The sequence below is a fragment of the Panulirus ornatus genome, chromosome 72 (assembly GCF_036320965.1).
Source record: "Panulirus ornatus isolate Po-2019 chromosome 72, ASM3632096v1, whole genome shotgun sequence".
Lineage (NCBI taxonomy): Eukaryota > Metazoa > Arthropoda > Malacostraca > Decapoda > Palinuridae > Panulirus > Panulirus ornatus.
This window is the reverse complement of record NC_092295.1, coordinates 6,818,755-6,838,807: the sequence shown is the minus strand read 5'-3', so window position 1 is coordinate 6,838,807 and position 20,053 is coordinate 6,818,755. Positions and strand designations below refer to the sequence as shown.

Sequence of the window (20,053 nt, the reverse complement as noted above, 5' to 3'; positions counted from 1 at the left end):
CTCAAATAAGCGGTAGGTAACGCAAGGGGTCGCAGTGTGTGGTGTTTTACACGGAAGTGTATGTGAAAGTACTCTCTCTGGGAGGTAGCCAACCATTATTTATTTGATATACGGTAAGGGTTACTGTAGAAAACCTTCGTAATGATTTCCAATTCATTTTGGGAGTGCTATAGACAGTAGGCCAAATGTGGAGTTGATGGTTTTGCAAAATCCAAGAGTGTGTGGAGAAATCGACCCTTTGTGTCTCTTTCGTGAACTTGGTGACTAGTGGAACTTTTTCTTTCATTATATAAATTCTGTGAAAACTTCAAGCTGTTCATCTTTCAGCGATAATTCTTGCAGTTCTTTTTTAAAGGATGGAAAATCAAATATCATAACTGTTCATAGCCGTGGAGTTCGAGCCGACCGGTGAAGCGAATGACGAATAATGAATCGGAAAAACTGTTGTAGGATGTACCATGTTGGTAGTCTATATTTTGCTGTGAATACTGACGGTTATGTTTCAAATCTAAATCGCCCTGTTCCATCCAAACTTATCTGTGATATTTTTTTCTAAGAATATGAAATGAATATGAGATATGAAAAGTCTGTGAAAAGTAAGGGAATGTCTTTTTTTTTTTTAAAGGAATATGGAAATATCTATTGGGTTGACTGTGAAAAGATTATGCAAATTCACCCACTTAGAGAAGTTCATACCTTAACTGTGTATTGTCAGCCGAATGATTGCTTGCACTCAGTATCATTATCAACACATATCCACTTTCTGAGCACGACCCTGTGACCCTAGGTAACATTTCAACTGATTCCCAAGGATGAAGTCCAATGCCGGGCCATGACTATCGAAGGGGTCATAAAGCTATGATCAAGCACGTCTGGCAGGTCTGGTGGGTGGCGAAGTGTCTTTGTTCGGTAACTCGATAACGTTCATGTGATACCAACACCAGTCCTGGCTTCCGTTCGGGTTTGGGAGGCGTGTACGTAGCTTCCACAAACATCTGTGGGAATTAAGGATTTCATTCTCTTGCGGAACAGAGAATGTGTTGAGCTGCTGCTGGTGGTGATAGCCGTCCGCAGTCCCCTTCTCTGAAATTGTTTGGTAGTTCTGACCTTTCACTCTCCTTCGAGGTTTCGTCTTTGACCTTTTTGTGACGGCCATATTCATCTTGATCCATTCGCGCTCGTAGTTTTTGAATTCAACATTATTTCAAACCTCAGGATCCGTTCTTTATGCTTTTAATTAAGCGTCGCTATAATGCTGTGGTATATATGTTGGTTTTTGTCAGTAATGGACACTGGTTTTTATTTATATCATTCATATAAAGTAATGAGACCAATAATAACTGTTAAATGTACAAATGATGTCTTAGTTTGACCTAAACTGGGATCCAGTAACATTAATCCAAATATCCTATGAGGTGCGAGATATCTTTGCCGACTTGGATTTCCAAGATAGTCCAGTAATCTTGGTGTATTATCAAGGGTTTTGATCTAGGTTACTGATGTCCATTTTGATCTTGACCTCATGCGTCCGTGAATGCCTTTAGGGGATGTGGGCGTGACCCTAACGTTACTTACACCTGGTCGTCAGGTATCTGGAACATGTCGACCATTTGATTGAATACATATTGCCATATTCGTCTGCCTTTGAGTTCAAACTGCGCCTCGAGGGAAAAAAAGCGCACATAGAAACGAAGACGGAAGACCAAGAGTGCTTGCGCTGCGTAGTAAAACTGGTTGGGATCAGAATGTCCTACACCCATACGTAGACTGACCCCTTATGTCTGTCCGACACACACACACACACACACACACACACACACACACACACTATAAGATAAATCCAGCCTACAAGTTACAAGGGAACACCATCTGCCACTCCTCACATCAGTAGTATGTAATTAACTAGATAATGGTAGTTTGTACTTTCATTGTGAATCCTTCCTTCTCTGACACAGCTGCAAAGCGTCCATGATGTACGGGAAGTGATGTTTGTGGCGTGAGGCCATGAAATATGTTAAATCCTGACAAAGATAAACGAGATAAACGAACTCCACCTGTAACGCAAATCGAATTCTACATATTCACGTGTTCAACGAGATAAACCTTACAGTGTAGCGCAGAATACATGAATCCATAAAATGGAAAAAGTGTTTACGTATTAGAGGGTTGCGGTGTATGGGGCTTAGTTTTTATTTTGCATTGTTTATGGACGGGTGGTCACTTGACAACTTCATTCCTTAAGTAAAATTGAAGTTTACAACGAGACGTTTGTATGTCTTGTTGTAAGGCCAGCGCACACCAGTTGTCAAGATGGGTGGCAGAGAGTCTTTTGAGGTGCCTGCACTGCCAGACTTGTGTACAAATACTTTCAGTCGCAAATCAGAGGTTTGATTACAAGTTTTGTTACTGTTATCGATAGAAAATATACATCAGCCCTTACAGCAAGATATACGAGTGTAAAGGAGTAAATACGTGATTCAAAGACGCGTTATTTCCGTGAAACACTTGTCTACGTGTTCTGATTTGTAATATCTCTCTTGCCTTGCAGACAGGACTCTACAACTCTCTGGGCTCTTTCCCAAATATTGCAGAGGAAATACAAAGATATTTATTATGGTGCAAACTACCATATATTGAGCCATTTAGCTGATGGTTTGCCTGTTCTCAAGTTTGTTGGAAAGGTATCCTCTCCGAACCCAAAGCGTAATGTTGGAAACACATTATCCAGCTTCAAATCGTTTCTGATCGGAACAGGATTCTCTTCGAGGTTCGGTGAACCGAAACCGATGTTCGAATAAACTCTAACTGGGAAATTGCTCTCCACTCGTCCTTAATACCCAGATAGCTCACAAGACTAGACGGTTTGAAGGTTTTAGCATTGGTTTTCATAATTCGTAAGATTTTGCTATTGTAGTAATAGGTTTCAGTTGCGCTAGCCTTTAGTTTCCTTATCTTTAGGCCAGTCAGACTTAATGAGGTCGTGAAACACCGTGAAGTGCACAGTTCGAGCTGGAAGGAACCAAGACCGTGTCGAACACATGGTTCGTTGATTTGCTCTGCTGGTGTCCTGGAGTCGTTTGTTGAGTAGGGCGGCAGCATTTGCCCGAGCAAGCCATTCACCTGCCAGAGTTCACATCCTGCTGTGGTGCACAACACTTCAGACACACACTCGCCATTGCATGAGCTTAGTAAGTGTTACACGTAGGAGCATGTACTAGTATAGCACCCAAAGAGCGACCTGTTAGAATCGCTGAAGTTGAAATGACGCCAAGGTCGATCTCGCGCTTGTTGTTTGATACTGCAGGAAAATGTGTGGAGGGGAGTGCGCTGGGTACCGTAATTTTATTTTTATATAGAGTAGATAATGTGGATGTTGATCAGAATGACAGCAAACTGAGATAGAAATTAAACATTTCTTAACGAATGATATGTCAGGGCCTCAAATTTCATGTGAAACCCTCCATTACTCGTTTGGAATTCCCTTAAGCACGACGATACGATCCTGGTCTTCGACATGACCTTCAAGCGTCATGTCAAAGATCAGGTCATCATACAAGAGGGTCGTATCGTACAGTTCAAGGGCTTGAACCTTGTTCACGTTACACGATCACGTTCGTGTCACCCTCAAAATCGCTTTAGTTCTTTCGAATCATTGTTGGGGAAACCCTCAGATCCAGCAAAAGGAAATCCGAAGCAAGTCTATTCATCACAAAGAATTGAACCAGTCGGTAAAAAGAGGTTACTGTTGTTGTGATGACCTTCCTCGACTGTCTATACTGGTGTTGATCCTCGATATCGGACAGGAAGTGACTCGCCACTGACATTCTTTTCCTACAACCATCAAGGTTCATAGCAACGGCACAGACACTTCATCATATTTTCATTGTGCAGTACTGTTGTTTTTGACTCATTTGTTGATGGCAATTTCCTCGTATGCTTCATTTTTCATGCTTAAAAATGTCTAACACGCTTTTATTACCTTTTCATAATCGTATATTTTATATTTGTAGTCTGAGATGTGGAAGTTAAGACCAAGCAATACTGCTGATCAGCTGAGCGTTTATGGGTTAGAAATTCGTTTGTAGGTTTACTGCTCGACTACACAGGGATGAAGGTCATAACTACCACCCTGTTGTTGGTCTCTTCAATGACAGCATCGCCTGATGGTCTTCATCCCTAGTGAAAGATGTTGGCAAATAAAATGTCCTGAATGGTGGGCCATTTCTAAACTACTGCGTTTACCCTTGAAACTCCTGCCTGCGTTTTCTGAAGTAAAGTATGGCGACTTCAAACGCCACACTTGAGGGGTTGAATATATATGGTCCAGCCACAAGCTGCGGCTGCTTGATGATCCGTGAATCATATAGTACTGAAGCAAAAACAAAACTAATATATTATCATTATAATTGTTATTGTTTTGTATGTATATCATTATATCATTTCATCTGTGATACTGATTAACTCATTTTTCACGATTCAGTGAAACAATACGTTATACTCCTTATACTACGTTGATCATGACGCAGTGTGTATGTGTGTGTGTGTGTGTGTGTGTGTACAAATATTTCTGATGTCTTATTTCAAGCAGTTTGTGGGTTACAGGTTCAACAGTCCAATATTAAAGCACTCTGTTCTGTGTGACTCAGTCCAAAGTCTAGTTCAGGAACTGGTTTGTTGGTTTTCTACGAACGTGTAATCCTGTAATAGATCGAGTATACAGTTATTATTCCCAGCCTTCAAGTTCAGTTGCTTATGAAGCTCCATTTTTTTTGCCTGAACATGTTTAGCAGAAAGGGGTGTGGGATTGTATCCAAAGGTTTGTTTTATAGTATGTGTTGTGGAGATAGAGAGTAATTTGGACTTTGTGTAAGGGATACGATCTTTGTAGCATGGTGAGTTCTATGCTTGTGTGGGTATCTTTCCCCCTACTCCAATCATGAACTTTATAATGCAGCTTTTCAAACTTTTGGTTACTGTCAAATTCCACAATATCTTCACTTTGAAACCATGACAATACTTTGCATCATTTCTGACATGATTCTTATGGTCTGTGGTGACAATGCCTTTCGAAGACCTTTATAATCCTGGAGCTTTACTGTGCTGTCAGTCCTCCTTCCCCCGTGTTCCATTCTCAGTCCTTTTCCTTTGTTCGGGTTGGATCCCGTAAACCATGTACTTGGTTGTGCGCGTCTGTGTACGTTTAGCACTGGGTTTCATCATGAGCCTGTCCCTTTTCATGATGTACACAGGTGTGTGTATGTATATCGCCGGCCACACACAAACATCTGTGCTCTCCCTAAGCAGATGTGTGTACACGTTTAGGTTTGTGGGTGTGATCCTGCATATCAGTTTAGTGTATCGCAACGCCTTTTCTGACGCCGATGTTTAATGAAACTCATCGTTACCCCGCAATGACTTTATACCAGATGTACGGTAATTTACTTTTGCCAGCCATGATCCTGGTTCGATGCCTGGCCTGTTTCGCTTAAGCCTTTCATTCCAAGTTTCCTATTCTGTCAAAAACTTCGTAAAGTTAATCCAAGTAATTTCTAAGTTAATTAACGTCGTTGCTTAACGAGCATTTTTACTTACAATTACTGCCTGTCATTTTAAGATTTTCTTTCATGTTGGGAAAAGTTTAGTTCACTGTTAAGTTGGTAGTCACGACATGTCGTCATTGGTAGTGCTGACAGGAAGTATAGTACGGAAATGACCCGTTTAGGTAAGGTTGTTAAGAGTTAGTTTAATATTTGTATGTGACGCAGTATCAACCTCTTTGCTTATGTACTCCTGTTATGTTTTAGCTTCCGAGCTGATGTTAAAACCGTCAATGTTGCTCATTTGTAAACCACGCAAAAGGTTTGAATCACTCGGGGTCGACGACTTGGTGCACAGGACGACTAAAGAAAAAATTAGACGAATCTTAATTCCTTCAGTACGATCATTTGCGTCGTCGTAGTCATGTAAGGCCGAGTTGTCGTGCTCACGGGAGACTGAGCTGTTGCACCTGGTTGGGGGCGAGGGATTGTGGTATTTCTGGGAGACTACATCGTTCTACCTGAGGGCCTGAGTTGTCGTTCTGTGGATGTCGTGGTCGTAGTCAATTTAGTGCCACTCGTTGGTCATGACGGCCCTGGTGGTGGTTAGGTGTTTGGTCTCGAGATGGGGAAGAAAAATGACCTTGTGATCTTGGCGACTGGAGCTGGGGAGTCTGTTGCCTTCTTCCTGAGGACGTAAAGTACAAAACACGTTCTTAGGGTCAAGACGATTCTTCCTTCTCTACAGCTACCTCTCGCTGTGCGTACGCTGCCAGGACATGAGTTTTACCCAGCTTCATTATGCATTTAGATCGTAAATCGTGTGGCTCGATGTGATATTTTGTTAAATGTGGCTTGTTGACCTGCATATTACAACGGTGTATCGATCGAACAAAGTGGTACATCATCTGGGTTTTGCGGATCATCCTGTGACCTGACCCGTTAATGTTCATTTATTCTTTCGTCTGTTTCCTTTGCGCTACCTCGCTAACGCGGGAGACAGCGGCAAAGTATAATAGTATTTGTTCATATATATAATTTCTTTTTATTGAAATTAAGACAAATTAAAATATCTTAATATATTAAGAGCGCTGAATAATCTTACAAGGCTTGTAAGCCTAGACTCTATAATGCGATCCATCCAGGGGTAGACAGCCGGTGCACCACGCCTCGTATACACCGTCAGATAGTGTTGACGTCATCCCACCATAGCAATCGCTCAGTGTTGGAACGACACTGGCAGAGGTCACTGTTGTGTCTCCTGACGAGAGCCTCATCAGCAGACGACAGGACAGCCTCATGCCAAGGTCATGCACACTCACAAACACACACAATTATTTCTGATTCTATTGTTACTTTAGCTTGGGAAAGATAATGTCTCATTCCCAAGGACAGATTGTTCTTGGTCTTGATACTCTTCTCTGGTGGGAATAGTTTGACGCCTATTCAATGTCAGTCAGGGGATGGCTATTAAATGCCTGACCATTAAATACCTGTGTTCGCGTATACGCTCTTGGCTCGATAGCCGCATACGGAGCCGATTCTAACAAGCTCCATCGTAAACAGAATTGAAAATGTATATCTATAAACTTATCTCCTTCATTGTGTTTAGTGATCACTCGAGTGCGACAACCGTGTGGATGGTTCGACCTCAGCCGTACTTTACCATCTGATCGTGGAACTGTAGAGGTTGAGTCGTCGTCATTAAGGTGTTGTGTGCATCGTAATCTATGATTAATCTATGTGTCTCGTCTTGTCTGTTGTTACTAATTGAAGGAATAGTGGAACTCCTGACCCAGATAACTATGTACATGTGGCAGCCAATCACGGAAAGGAAACCCCCATGACGTTCGGCGTAGGTGTTCGGAAAGGTTGTAAGATACACATTATGGTCTGTTATGGTCCTCCGTGGTGAAGCGGTTAACGTGACCGTGACGCATTCACTACGTCGCCCAGGGTCGAGTGCATGGGTTCCAACTCTGGTTTGTGGCAGGTTTACAGTCAACCCAGCTGTTCATCCGCCCTTAGGTGTTGGTGAAAGAATGACTTCTAGATCTGTGTGTGTGTGTGTGTGTGTGTGTGTGTGTGTGTGACAGTGGAAAAATTGATTGTAAAGAAAAACTGTTTGGATAGTTGGAACTTGTGTTCTTGAGTTAGTGTTACGAGGACATGTCCGTTTCCCGTGAATCGTCAGTTCGTTACGTAGTTCCATCCCCCACCCCCTCATTATGGCTGGGTTACTTGATGAAGTCATTCAGGAATTTTATGAAGTTGTTTTAAGAGTTTACCTTGATGGCTACTGTGGTGTAGTTTCCCGTTGATGTAAAACCATGAGTCTGACGGCAAGTCCCTTGGGGATCAGTGGTAACGTACCATGGTTAAGATGGTACAGCGGGTGAACACTATGGTACGGATCCTAACTATGATGGTACAACCTTGGGTGCCACGGGTCGGCCCATGGATACGACGGTACGACCCTTGGCCTCGGTGATAAGCGAACCATGTGTGTACGACGGTACGATCCTTGGGCGCGATGACACTATCTAGGAATACGTACTCATGGTCTTACTGAGGGGGTTGGGGATGAAACTGCGTAACGAACTGGCGATACACAGGAAACGGACATGTCCTCGTGTGCATTTCGTTACGACACTTTGGCAGAGGGTGCGGCACGTATGTATGATTGCCTGGCTTTTAACCTGGTGTAAATCATTGAAGGATTAGGTCATAGGTCGCGCTGTCATACCCAACGATCATGCCAGCATGTTTTTTCCCAGGTAACAGGACTAGGGCCTCGTTCAACGGAACGTTTGTCTCATAGTAACACCCAGAGGGATTAACCGATTATTCGCAACATAATTACCAGACGGACGTATTCTGGGCGTTGCCCTCTGAAGTGTAGCCACTTGAAAAGTTGAAGACGGGAAGATTTGGTAAGTTAGATATGTAGGGGCAGGTGTAATCCTAGACTCGAAGTGGACGTAAATTACTCTTCGTCCTCAAGCTAAGTGTGTGGGCGGGTGCCATGGAGGTTTTCCTGCATTGGTTAGTCAAATAATCATCCCCTATATATACAGGTCTTTTATCATGACTAATTTCACTGTAAATTACCTGATACAAATAATTCCTTTAAGACCTTTATTTTATCAAAATATGAATCTTCCCAACATTAATGATCACTTTTAAATTTTGTTCCACATGACATAATCAGAATTACTTCAATTGTACTTCCTGAAATGATGACTACTTGACTTTCCCTTTACTGATAACCTGTCTTACTCTGTATGAGGCTAATTACTAGTTATTCAGTGTTCTAATATTTCCCAGTTACGTTAAAAGGGAGGTTGCCCATTTCTGGTAGTGTTGCGCTTCCGGTCATGTTGTAACCGATAAAAAATACTTCTTAAAAGCTCTGTGTTAACGGCATAGAAACTAGAACTTGTCTGATACATCGGTTTCATTAGTGGCATTTTGAAGTAGTTAATAGAAGAAATGCTAGTTTCCTTAGGCTTTCGTCTTTAAAAGGACATTGATAGTGTGTCGTTACGGCCTCGCCTACCAACGCGTCCTCCAGGATTTCCTGTTGCTAGACGCCTGTGCTTCAAGGTTGGTAGCGACTGACACGTTCCCTGTTATATATACGACCTGAGGCAGCCTTCATAAGTCAGTCCCACAGTGGCTCTCAGCTCTTAATGACTTGTCGTGTGGAACTTCTCGCGAGGCCGGACAGGTGTTGAGCAAGCAAAGTTTTCACTCTTCCCCAACAGGTAAAGTTAGATGTTAACCTTGAACATTGAGGCACTACCCTAGGGTATGATAGCCTTGGCCTTTAACATGACAGTAGAGAGTCAGGTTAAAAGCCAAGAGATCCTCTTATACCACCATCGTTCTTGTCATTTTATATCTGCTTTCTGTTGATAAAGAATACGTCATAAAACAGGTGATAAGAAGGCTATATCAACTTTTACCTTTATTAGAAAATCTGTCCGATCTTCGAGTGTTTTGTCACTTGATAAAGTATAGGTGATAGACCTTGACATGATTGTCCTCATTTTTCCTGTCGCATTTACCAGATGACGGTTAATCTCTCTAACACCAACGGTACCTGTTTGGTTAAGTTCTTCCACATCTACGGTGGCGGTGGATACATGGTCGCACTAAGACTGATTCTGATGTACTAGTGGAAGTGACGATGATTTGTGTCGGAAGGCCTCATGGTGATTCTAGGCGAAGGAGGCATTCCCTCGATGATCTAGGTGATGAAGCGATCCCTTAAGTGATTCTGGGTGTTTGATGAACGTCTGAATTTGGATGGGAAAAGATCCTCCTGCGACGACTGAGTACAGGCGGGGTGAGGGAGGATTCTTGATTCGACCTTTAGTAGGGGAAGACATCCTGGGACGATTGATGATACGGGATGATCCTGTGTGACTATTGTATGTCCAGGGGAGACTCCCCTGGACGATTAATTTAGGTTAATATCTCTAGAAACAATGGAGTGAGGAGAGGACTTCCTTCTATTCTCGGTGAGGAATAGAACCACTCTGAACACATGGATAGGGGAGGATGACCCCCTGGTGATAAAGACCTTGAGATTGCCCTAAAGGATATCAGTGGGACGGTCCTGAAAGTTTCTAGGACGTGTTGGGGAACACGTCATTAACCCACTCCGCCAAGCGAATCCATCATCACAATACTTGTGTTAGGGCTGATGCCTACCTTACTCGTGCGAGACTTGTTGTTGTCCTTTGTAGAGACTGTGTTACGCCCTCCTGCCTGTCAAAGCACCTCCGTCTCCTGCTTCACCAGCGTTCCCCTACCCGTAAGCCCTTCAAATCCCTCCTTCCCTTACGTTTTGTACGCCCTTACGGCAGGTATCCTCTCCACTCTCTGTGAATCCTTTGCTTCACGGGTTTCGAATATGTGAATTCGAGGGTAGTAGAGTGAGGCATCTGTTCCATGACCATGAGCACAGTGCTCAGTGGCAATGTAGTATATGTGGGGATGGTGTGGCGGAGCTATAAGTTTGTCTGGCGACACAAGAGGTGTGTAGGACATGTGTAGTGGCACTACAGGTTTGTCTGGCGACACAAGAGGTGTGTAGGACATGTGTAGTGGCACTACAGGTTTGTCTGGCGACACAAGAGGTGTGTAGGACATGTGCAGTGGCACTACAGGTTTGTCTGGCGACACAAGAGGTGTGTAGGACATGTGTAGTGGCACTACAGGTTTGTCTTGCGACACAAGAGATGTGTAGGACATGTGTAGTGGCACTACAGGTTTGTCTTGCGACACGAGATGTGTAGGACATGTGTAGTGGCACTACAGGTTTGTCTGGCGACACCAAGGATATGTGTAGGCGTATCGGACGGACGAGGGATACTAAATTCATTTTTCGAACAGCCTTAACAAACATTTTACAGTGAGGAAGTATACATGTCACACTTTCTTTATATATATATACACACACACACACACACACACACACACACACACATATATATATATATATATATATATATATATATATATATATATATATATATATATATATATATTTTTTTTTTTTTTTCGTACTATTTGCCATTTCCCGCGTTAGCGAGGTAGCATTAAGAACAGAGGACTGAGCCTTTGAGGGAATATCCTCACTTCCCCCCTCCCCCCCGTTCCCTCCCTTGGAAAATTAAAAACGAGAGGGGAGGATTTCCAGGCCCCCGCTCGCCTCCCTCCCAGTCGCCTTCTACGACGCGCAGGGAATACGTGAGAAGTATTCTTTCTCCCCTATCCCCAGGGATTATATATATATATATATATATATATATATATATATATATATATATATATTATATATATATATATAATCATTTATCGTCTTCTGTCGGAGAGACTTTGGAATTATCTATCGTCCAGCGGCAGATTAATATTCAGAGCTGTAAATCTTGCATTAACACGCTAAATCCAACCATGAGTTATGAATAGACAGGCAGGGGCTTCAGAATATATTCCCCTGGAAACTATGTTAGGCTAGATAGGTGTCTGAACAGATTCGAACCAAACTTCAGAGTCTCGTATCGTTGATTTCACACATCAGGTACAAAGGCGGCTCTCTGCACGGCATGTGTGGTGGCTGCAGACACTAGCAGATGTGCGAGGAGAGCGATATCATGCCTGATCCTTTTGGCAGGACCTAGGCCCCCTCGGCGTTCCTGGCCAGCCTTGAGTGCTCGAGAGAGACGACGAGTCTTTTTGTGAAGCAATGATGTGGTACGGGAGAGGCAGCATGACTGAGATGTGTAGCATGTTATCTTTGTAATGTTTTTTCTTGATGTGGCTCTTCAATGTTTATCATTTTCGTAAAGTTATTATTCTGTGGTCTTTGTTGTGATCGCGAGTGAACACTAGGGACGTCACTGGGGTAGTTTATTTCTAAACTAGAAGCAGATTAAGATGAACCGGAATAGGACTAAGAGAATTAGGTTTGATCTAGGTGCATCGCCATTACCAGGTGGAGGACTGGGGGCATGACCAAAGAACTCCTGAGACAACAGAAACAGTTCCTGGGACGCAGGACCTTGTGTTGTTGTTAGACCTCTGCGTAAAGGATGCATTACAGGAAGGCGTCTTTGGCAGAACGCTGAATGACGCGGTGTTCAAGGATGGCGTTCTGTGATGCTGAGAGGAAATGCCTAACTGATGATGTAGCCTTCAAAGGCAGGAAAACAATAAACCTCAAGAATTTTAAGTACCTTAAAGACTTCTAATCATACTTCTTTGAGGTAGAAGAAGGACGGGCTGCAAAGTAGATGAAAGTCTGTTAAGAAATTTATTGATCTGGTTATGACTTTGTTTTCTTTTGAAGCTGACTCCGCCAACCCAGTCCCTCACTCGAGTTTTCAACACTTAAATTGTTTCAACCGGTGTGGATCAACTCCTTGAGCACTATGGCAAGATCGTGGAACAATGATGTGTTTATCCAGGTGAGGTGGCTTGGTCGCCGTTTCAGTCTTGCCGTCATGAGTTCAAAGTCTTTCTGCCGTTTAAGGTTTTTAATACTGTTGTGTTTCACTTAGGACCGTTGTGTTCAAGGGTTTGAACCGTTGTCTTCAAGGTTCCTAACGTTGTGTTCAAGGGTTCGAACCGTCACGCTCAGGTGGTTAAACTGGGATTACAACAGCCACTGCTAACTTACTTGAAATGGCCCCTGTGTAAGAAATATACCGTAGTAGTGTCGAATTGGGGAAAAAAGAGACTGGAACAGTAAGCATTTTATCTAATCGAACCTACACATGTGATGTGCATTTTATGGTATAAAACATTTTTTTTCCTGTGATTCATGGTGAGGTAAGAATGAGACAAATGTGCATCGTTCCGTCTGGGGTCTTTCAAGGCAGCTCCTTAAATGCCACTACTCATTAGTAAGTATCAAAAGAATCGTGTCAGAGAACTGATTATTAAACATTATATCCTCAGTTCAAGGATATCAAATGTAATGTTACTTGTTGATAAATAAGGTTTGAGACTGACCTCTGAATGAAATCTGATGACATGGAAACCAGGGAAAGATGACACTTTTTGTTGTTGTTTTATCATCATAAGTTTGAAAGCTGTCCGTCCAGGTTAGTAGCCTGAATATTCTGTAGTGATCGTCCTGGATGATGCTATTTCTGAAGCTTTCCCTGTACGGCACATCTTAAACCTAGACTGAACTGCGAACAGTCTCCTCCAGTTACACATTTGAAGCTTCGACTAAATTCTGAACCCTCGACTGTAGTCTATGAATCCTCAACCTTACCTTAAAACCCCCCGGCTGCATTTCGGAAGCTTCGAATGAACCTTGATATAGTCTCTCTGGTAGCGATCATGGTTAGCCACTCACTTTCACACACACACTCTGCAACAGCCTCTTAGGTATTTTTAATCACAAGCCATCCGCATCGATCACTGGCCCCTCTCTCTCTCCCGCAGTAACTGACCACCTGTTAATAACACCCTTCCATCCACACCGTATTTGCAAACAGATTTGAGGATCGCTTGTCCCTATGACTCATGCAGGTAATTGTGGCCCAGTTCCCCGTAATGGTGGTGATCCATGGCCTGGACCACAGGTATCTGCCATGCAGGGTATGAGGCGGGTGCGCCCAGTACGAGAATCCCGTGCTACTTTCTCTTGCCCTAGGCAATGCTTCGGGCAGTATGAAAATACACGTCTGCCTTCGTTGGGTCGTGTAACGCATAATTCACGATACCCATATCAAACGTAGTGGATGGTAACATTTGCCACAGCCTAGCGTGGATGTGGGTTAGAAACGTTACCTTTAAAACATCATTGCCATTCACGATTCATAAATATGGTTACGACACTTGCGAGTTGCAAGACTGATACTGTTCTGAGGATAATGTGCTTGGTGCGGACAACCGAGGTATTGTAAAAAAAAAAAAGATAGATGGCAGATTGTGTTTGAGAGAATGCAGCGAATTGAGAGCTTTAACCAGGTTGACAGTAGTGTGTGGCAAGCTCGCGCGTGGGACGGTGCAATGCCTTAGGCAAGTGTGGGGGACTGGGGGGGGGGAGGTGGCTGTGGTGGTGCTGGTGAAATGAGTCTCGAGATACCTTGGCTACGATGCTCGTCTGTGTACTAGTACTTGGAAAACTGGGGAATTGGAACCAGGTTGATCAGCCCTGGTAATGCCTAGAGAGAGAGAGAGAGAGAGAGAGAGAGAGAGAGAGAGAGAGAGAGAGAGAGAGATTCTTCTGGCGGCCACAAGTGTTGCGTAAAACGATTATTCCTTGTTTGTTGCTGAGGCGGCCGACACTGGAAGAGACTCGTGCGCCTTACCTCGCTGACCTGCATATGGTGACTGAGGGAGCCAGGCTCCGAGGACAGGTGGGGACAATGGTGGTCTAGAACGGAGGTGATCAAGTGTCGTTGGCGGTGGTTTAGGGACGGTAGGTGGTCAAGTGACCAAGGATGATAGTGGACAAGTGGCGGTGGTCTGGGGACGGGTGGTGGTCAGGTGGCGGTGGCAGGAATGGATGGATGATGTCAGGTTGTGTGGTGGTCGTATCGGAGAGACCGAGGTCAGCTGGTCAGGTCTCTTAGGCCAGGTGCAGAAGGTAACCAGCTTCGTACATCGTTTGTTTCGCAATTTTAGCTTAATTCATTCTGGTCGAGACTCCTCGTGGGACATGATTACGATGGAACGCTGCTTTGAAGAAGAGGTCAGCGTCGAGAAGAGCTTTGTCATGACTGACTGATTACATGTTGATCAATAGGGAGAGGTCGGCCTCCACGAGGCTGTATCATCGCTATTGGATAAAAAGCAGTACGGTTTTGTCGACGTCCTTTCCCCTTCCAATAGGGATCCCACTTTGCCCTACTCCTGTGTCGAGAAAAACTCCAAAGCTGCAGGAGCATCTCAGGGACTAACAAGACGACAACCGACAAATCTAATTTGCCATTAAATTCAGAAGGCTGTTTTACGAGAGGCGAGTGGGCGATGGGGGTTCCCCAAGTTTTGTAGTAACCTCGGGAGTTGAAAGTTGACCAGACGGGTGACGATGGGAGAGGCAGCTGGAGGTGTTGTGCACATGACGGGAGTACTCATGATGGACACACCTCAAGAAGAATTTCCTCTGTGAAGGTTCATAAGTGTTCGTTACCAAAGCTTGGGATCAAATCAACGGCGCTGTTCGTGGTTGGAGAAAACGTTGGTCATGCCATGGTAATTAGTCATACCCTTTGCAGTTAAATTTAATTGCCAGTGACAAGTCTTTGTTTTCTGAGAAGGCACGGGCTATTGAGGTCGCCATCATATATATATATATATATATATATATATATATATATATATATATATATATATATATATATATATATATATATACACATATCCTACCCTGAACCAGGTACCAATTATTCAACCAACCATAAGGGGTGGATGAACAGCTTTTGACTGTGGATCAACTGCCGCCACCAGGATTCGATCCTATGCGCTCCTTTTCTGTAAGTAGCGTGGAAAGATCTTAAGGTCAAAACAGACGTAGGAAAATTTTGGTAAGGTTATTAGAGATATATATCAGGCCAGGGACAAACGACATTATATTTTATGGTTTAATAATTTAGGGATATTTGTACTTTGTTTATCTTGGTCTTCGAAAAAGTCTGAGGGGGAAAAAAAATAGATAATGCCATTATTTGATGGAATTTGCTCGATCACGGAAAAACGAGTTTATCTGGCGATTTCATGGCGAGCGCCTCTTATGATCTTTACGTTCGACTGCATGTAGTGTAGGTCAGTAGAGAGAATACCCACTACTCTCCTCGACTTGTGGAAGTTAGGGTGATGGTTGTGGTCACGAAGCTTCTCTAGGTAACCAGGAGGAGGAGGAGGAGGAGGCGGAGATTGACATTCATCTGAGACACCAATTGGAAAGTTGGAGTTATGTGTAGGAGGCCTCTCGACTTTGTCGGGGTAAGAAGCCACCAGCCTCGTTGGAAAGGTACTTTCCAACTCGGCCAGCAAAACCTGTCAGTGTGTGTCTTGCCAATAATAAAGCCATCCAAGGTATTGTAAAATGTTTTGTGGACGAATCAAAATCTGGTCCTGTGTTTGAACCGATCAGAACCGTCCAGGGAAGTGTGGACAGTTGGATGGGTGATGCCGTGCCGTACAAGGCTGTTTAGATTGTTGGATGGGTGTACAGGGCTGTTTGTAGCCAGTTAGTGACACCGATTCGAAAACATCGTGAGCAGAGTTATCAAAAAGTTGAACTTTAAACGACACCTCTGGGCCACGACACCTGTGGCCCCACAAGCAGTGAGGTTTGCGAGGAAATGATTCCAGGCAGCGGCATTCACCAACTCTGCCACAAGGTGTACCTCCCATCCTTTATGAACCAGTTATCGTACTGCCAGTATCACCTAGGCATCGTAACACCAGTGCAGCCCCGTCAACAAATATGATTCACTTGAAAGCCATTAGAGCAATCTTACTGTTGTGAATAATGGTAGAGATATTCTCTTAATTGTGGAGTGCTTTTGTTAGTGGTGTTAGTGGTAACGACAGTGGCAGTGGTAGTAAAAAGTAAGGGGATTGTGGCTGTCATATTTGCATTCGTGGTGAAAGGTGGAGTAAGGTGGTGGTAGGAGTGAAAGTGGAGGTCGTGGAAGTTATGGATGACGCGACCTTCCCTTCTCAGAATAGGTCGTCATAGCGTCCATAGTCTTCAATGGTTACTGCCCGAGAAGACTTCAACACACACACACACACTCGAAGCATAAGTGTGTGTTCAGCCACCCTTATCCAAGTGTTTACACATAGATTCGAGTGTTAGTGGAGTCATGATGTATGAAGGAGAAAGTGGTGTATGTTGCGATATTGCTGCTGTTGCTTCTGCTGGTCGACCAAAAAAGATGTTTTCAATATTCCCTGTGTAATTAGGTTGAATCGATTAGACATTAGTAGCACATCCACGATGGTCGTGGTAAACCACATGTTTGCAATACAACAAATATTGGAGTAGGTACATACCACAGAGCCGTTATACAGTAGACCATCAGTGTATCAATAACTAATCATCCTCATCACAAGGATACAGGACCTGGCATTTAGGGAGAGAAAAGAAAGTTAGGATACAGCCTTGAGTATAATGGTTCGACACGTGGGAATAATAACGTGGCCTTCGATCTGACCCCCTAAGACCAAGTCATCGCATCCGATGGACGTATTGTCGTGTAGTCAAGGGTTGTAGTCATACATGTTTATTAAGGTTTGTACCGTCGTGTTTAAGGACGGGAACATAGTGTTCAAGGGTCGTACTGTTCAGAAGGGTCGGAACTCTAGTTCATTAGGGTTATATCGTCGAACTCAAGGTCGGATCGTCGTGCATCATAGGGTGTCGAGTCTTCACACACGCACACAAAATTGCATGGGTGAACCTGCTCTACAGGGGTGTGATTGTGGGTGGAGCTTTGTTCGCCCACTGGGTACGTATGAAATTACCGGGAAACTGACAACCCGCTTTACCGACGTCCAGGACCATGAAGGACAACGCCTTGATTATGCAACACGTAAACATACACACGTGGGGCACCACGAGCGTACAACTCCTTCCCCGTAATGTACAATTAATGGTATACGGTTTTCCTTTCTCCTTATGGAAGAATCTTTATTCAGTAGCATATAATTGTCTACCTGTATTGCATGCAATGTTGTACAATCGTGGAGCCCATATCTCTTTCATGATCTTGATCCTAAATCTTTTTTAAACATATGTATTGTCATCATCAATGATACCTCCATTACTCTTACTATAACACTACTATTATGCATTCCTTTTAATAAGTTTCTTCTTTAATTTCATGTTATGGGCTTCTACTTGTTTTATCCCTTAGTATTTCGGGGAGCTCTGTGCTATCTGTATCCTAAACATGATTTAGAAACTTAAAAGTGGTGATCAGGTCACCTGTCACTCTTCTGTGTTCTGCGATGCGATGATATAAAGCTTCCAGCTCTCGCCTCTAACTCTGCATAATAAATGTACTTTCTCACATTTCCAGCATATTTGGTGAAATGTCATAAGGACGTTTATGGGTCAAGATCCTTCAGTACTCCGTCTGTCATTTCCAGATATAACAGCGCTTTATGACCTTTCCATGCTATCCTGCTGGTGTTTGGGTTCTAGTCTTTTTCACTATAAAAACTGTTGAATTTGTTATTCGGTTCCTCGGCCACTTCTATATCTCCCTCTACAACTCTACTCTCTGAATCCCTCACCCTGATAAGCTTCTCCTTAAAACTGGCAGTTTACTTGTGACGAATAAAGAAAAACACATTTTTTTCCCGTCTTATCCATATCGTTTTCACGAGTTCATTGTCCCTCCATTTTTCATCTTGCTGTACTTGTTCCTTGCTCTCTTGCACCTTACAGTTGCTGGCTGGTCGACCTTGGAGTGAAAGTTAGCGCTGTTGACCGTGACGTATTCACGGGCCGCCGGGGGGTCGAGCCCGCATGGGTTCGTATCCTGGTCGCGGCAATCTTGTCAACCCACTCCTCCACCCCTGTCTTCTCTTTCTCGCCTTCGCGTTTTGCATGTGCAGCGCAGCCATAGCCAATCTACCAAGGCTGTGGGGGAACACCCAGCAACACGCAGGACGCTGACAGACTCTTTCCCAGGTGAGCCGCCAGCAGAAGGCCTCGCTTATGTCTTTTTCTCTCTGGACCGTCGCTACCCGCATTGCATGGTCTCCGCTCTGACATAGCTTGAGGGCGTAACCAGACCTTGTAACTAGAGTAAGTAGAAAACTTGCCTGGTAAGACGAGGCAATGCGTTCGATCAAGCTCTCTTGTCCAGCAGTGACGTCATGGTGTTTTACATGGCCAAAACGTGATTGGTTGTCGAATTCTTCATACCTGTTGCCCGAGCCTTGATTGGCTGTCTGACACTGACGTCATAGCATACCTGCTGCTGCTCTTTGGCTGTGACTGGTTGACCTTCAATGTTTTTACTTTGCGTTCTGTGATGTCATGGAGTACTACCTAACACTGCGCTGTGATTGGTTCTCCTATAATGACGTGTATTAGCTTCGTTTCCAGTCATAGAAGTCATTTTCTACCAGTGTGAAATTTCCGAAGCTGGCCTTGGACAGATATACGGGAAGCATTGTAAAAGGATAATTCTTAGTTTTCCTTGTATACTATGATGTATTTGCATGTGATTTAGATAAGAGGGGTTTAATACACACTCGAATATAATGTACACGAGTCTGCCCCATGCATAGAAGGGAAGTGTTTTTAAGTAAAAATACAGTAGTATGTTGCATTATGGTAGATAATACAATCTGAAAACTAACATTTGTGGTTGTGTTGGATGTCCGTAATGATGATGATAGCTTATTGAACCGATACGAGTCAAAAGGGTTGGCAATGGAGAGAAATGCAATTATGAACAGTTGAACTACAAAAGAGTAGGGTGGAGGCGGAATATGTGGAGGTGTAGGGAAGTTATTATATAGGCATTGTACTGTGTACACGTCTGCCACAAAAGATGCCAGTTCCTGAATTTAAGGCTTTGCGAGAAAGCCCCCCCCCCCCCATTCACACACACACGCACACACACCGGACGCACACAGCAGAATGTTAAGGGAGGTACAGATCCCTGCCAACGTTAACAGATGGTGCCACTGTGCATAAATTCCAAGGATGTCAGGGCGTAATGGGACGCGGAGCGAGACACAAGAAAGTGGTGACATTTTCGAATCTGCTCTGACAAAATCAATAACATTTATAGAAAGAAGGGAAGAGGTGTTTGACGTACAATCCCCTTATGGAACGCTTGGAAACATTCATAATTACCGAGATATATTTGTAATATTTGACCAAGTTGGAGGGTATAATCACAGACTGAGGAAAGAAAATGAAAGTGGGACATCTACATACAAAATCTATTGGAACTTTGAGAGATTTTTCCCATCTAAGTTTAGTCCATTTGTTGACAGACTTCTTTTTTGAAGTT

The 20,053-nt window shown here is 43.6% G+C and overlaps 1 protein-coding gene across 4 annotated transcripts in view; it reads left to right on the top strand.

The window, feature by feature from the left end:
- The window catches only part of LOC139748115 (sodium- and chloride-dependent glycine transporter 2-like), a 45,855-nt gene continuing 25,802 nt past the window's right edge, over positions 1-20,053 (top strand). The window contains exons 1-2 of one of the 4 annotated variants that reach the window (XM_071660780.1): positions 37-113; positions 18,469-18,714. The gene's annotated coding sequence lies outside the window, so the exon portion shown is untranslated. Of the gene's footprint in view, positions 114-3,087; positions 3,189-9,204; positions 9,305-18,468; positions 18,715-20,053 lie in introns of those variants that run through there. The other 3 variants (XM_071660777.1, XM_071660778.1, XM_071660779.1) reach the window with 3 other exon arrangements.